The sequence below is a fragment of the Mixophyes fleayi genome, chromosome 2 (genome assembly GCF_038048845.1).
Source record: "Mixophyes fleayi isolate aMixFle1 chromosome 2, aMixFle1.hap1, whole genome shotgun sequence".
NCBI classification, from domain to species: Eukaryota; Metazoa; Chordata; class Amphibia; order Anura; family Limnodynastidae; genus Mixophyes; species Mixophyes fleayi.
In genome coordinates, this window is record NC_134403.1 from 305,681,973 (window position 1) to 305,685,512 (window position 3,540).

Here is a 3,540-nt window from a genome sequence, read left to right on the forward strand (position 1 = left end):
TGCCAGTTTGTGTTGTATTAACATTTTTTTTGGGGGGGGTGACACATTTTCTACCTTTTGAAAAGATGATGACTCATTGTTGTTTTTGCATACCGTACTATCCCCATTAGCTCCGGCTTTAATATCCCAGGGTGTCTTCACAAAAAGCTTTTAAACAGCAAAAAGTTTACCCCCAACTTAGTGCCAGAGGTTGCCTGTTTTTTTCTATGTAATGACCATGAAATAAAATTATGTTTTAAAAAGTCAGCATGTTACCAAATTAAATACTTTTTATCAGAAGCAAATGGCATGATGCTTGCTGGGTTACACTCAACTTTATGTAATAATTTTTTTTTTCCGTAAATGTCAAACAGAATGAAAAAGCATAAATTGATCCTATTCTTATGGTGCAAAATGTCTCCAGTAATACAAGGGCTAGTATAAGCAACATTTAGACAGAAATGCAGATTATTCTAAGGATCATGTTCCTAACAGTTAAAGCAAATAAAAAAGAACATAAACTTACAACTTGCACATCTGAGCTCATAGAATGTTTCACCACTTAGCATTGATGCTTGCACATCACCACATTAATAAATCCTATAACTGTATTGCTGATTCCTATGGTTAAACTCCTAAAAGGTGGTTTGGTGAAAACACCAGTTTTCGGTGATTTTTCTGGTGGCATTTAAAACTTCAGGTTTTACTAAAGCCCGAACCGCCATTAAAACGGGCAGATTTTGACATTTTACAAAACCACCACTTTACAAATCACTATACTGATTTTAACAATGATGAACATACAAACCGCTGGATTTACTAAGATGGGGGTTGAAAAACCGCTATCCAACCGGGCAAAATAAAAGAAGTGGTTGTGAATGGCGAGATTGCTCAAGCTGAATGCTGTTTGAGCTATTTTGCCATTCAGAACATAAGAGGAAGCACCATTGAATTATTGAGGCAATCATTTATTGATTAAAGGGCAATTTTAATTTAAATTTAACTTATGGGGTAATTTTTTTTCTTTATTTTAAGGGGACACTATTATTGCATTATATTATGGGAAAATGAATATCTACTAATACTAACTTGTTAATTATGGATATATTTTTTAAGCTGCACAATTTGGCATTACATAGTGCCCGAATAATATAATAATTCAATAATTTTGTCCCTTCATTGTTAATTTTAAATTAATTTTGCCCCTTAATAAATATTAAATGCCCCAATAATTTAAATATCATTGGTTATTATGTTCTGAATGGCAACATAATTCAAACAGCATGTTTGAGTAATCAAGCCATTCAGAAGCAGGTATTGAAACTGTCCTGTCCTGTCTTTTGGATCACGGTTTTTACTGCGGTTTTAATGAAACCGTCTGCGGCTTAAATTCGCTGGCAGTTTAGCATTTTCAATCTTCCACACATCTCCAGCCATTTTACATTGCAGCCTCAAACCGCCCTATAGTATATGTGGCGGTTTGGACCACTAAACCGTTGGCAAGTGTGAAATCCAAGTAAATATAGCCCCTAGTCTGTTATATATCTGTGATAAATACATATTACAACTTAATCTGTAATGTCCATAAAACCAATATAAATATAGTTTTAAGTATTAAAATGAATGAAAACAATATGTTAAAACAGTGGCAGAATACTAAATCTAGATGAAAATTAGAGCGCACTCTAAGAAACATTGCATCAACTCTGACATTTCCACTATTTGCATGTACAATACTTTCATTGCCCTAGGAATAGAAAGATTTATATTGTTACTGAAGACAATTTGAGATGCAGAGCTTGATGTATTCTGGCATATAAAGTGAAGTTAGTAACTCTTGCTATTGATTCTTTTAAACTCTGTTGTGTTTTTTATTGCTACAAAAACCTGAAAGTAGAACAATACAAGAGCTATATATATTGATGTACTGTTTTTTCACTCAATAGGGAATGTGCAATTAATATGGACCACAAAACATTTGTTTGCTTTGCACATAAATAGGTGTACTTCCATGTTGCAATTTTGGAACTCTCCCTGGAAAGTTAATCTGTGCTTACATTTGTGCTTCCAACTGGAAATATATAAGTTGGACAGTAAAATTGTGACTTTGAAGTTCAGGCAACAACTGCTTTAGGACAACTCCCTTCTTAAATATCAACATTTTCCATTTTACTCTTAAAATACTGCTAGCTTAGGCTCACTTATGTCTTAATTAAAAATCATTAATATTTTTATTACACGTGTCACTTTTTAGTGTTTTAATTTTGTTAATACATTGGCAGATGAGATCATAGGCAGGCAATTGCACTTTTTTTTATCTATTATTTATGTTGCTTGTTCTGATATTATTGATTATAACAATATCAGTACCATGAATGCTCACTAAGAAACTGACATGTGTAGTGCTATCCTTTGCTCTAATCTCTATTTCATATATCAGTGATAAAATATATTTTGGGACCGGAATGATCAATATATCTTACCCTTTACCTGTATTTGCCTGTTTAACCCAAATACAGTGTCATTTTGGAGTACTAAAACTAAACATTGTACTGTTGATGGTAGTATATTAACAGAGGCTCCAGATCAGTTACCAGCATTTAATTTATTATGGGCATCAACCTGACTGGATGCTAAGTGACAGAGCAATGACAAAAACACACGGCAGTTCCTAGCACATCTAGGAAACATTGCCACACAGCAGTGTCAGTAAAGAAAAGTGGGGCAAGATGGAATTGTCCTTGGATCATGAAATCAGTTATGGTTCATTTGATCGCTCCACCCGTTTCTTGGATAACTCTGGTAATTGTACAGCTAATACATGGCGACAAGCGTTGACACCCCCGGGATGCGTGCTTTTATCAGACCAAATCAATCCAAGGTGCCAGACAATGCACTTAAATGAGCCAATGTAGGGATAAAGATTGCAAGCAGATCAAACGGTTTTATGGCTGCCTGTGTGGAAGCAATGGTTAAATTACCCTGGCCTGGCACCCTACAGGACTTGTGTAAGTTCCTGGGGATTGCAAATTTCATGAGGGAATTCATAGAGGACTTCTAAGGCAAAGCCTCTCTATGAATTACTCAGGGGTGAAAAACCCTCACTGAAAGGTTGGGTGGAAGCACAAGAGAAGGCCTTTACAACACTAAAAAGAGACCTCTCCTCCACCCCGGTACTAACTACCACCCACCCAGATGGCAGTTTGGCCATCCAAACACATTCTGGATCAGAGTCCATATTAGCGTCTCTCGTGAAAGAGGTGGGTACAACAATTAAACCACTAGGATACTTCTCAGGATGTCTTTCACCAGATGAAAGGGATTTCTATGAGTCTGAAAAGTAGCTAGCAGCCATACATTATACTGTCAAAGTGACAGGCTATATTGTAGGGTTCAGGACAATTAATGTGCAGACACCCCACTCTCCATTAACTCTCCTACTCCAGGACAGATTTGCTGGAGTCTCTCATCAGAGGTTTGGGAGATGAATAATAGAACTTGGTGGACGGAACATCAAAATCTATCACAGGTCTATGTATGTAAAGAACTGTTTTTACATCC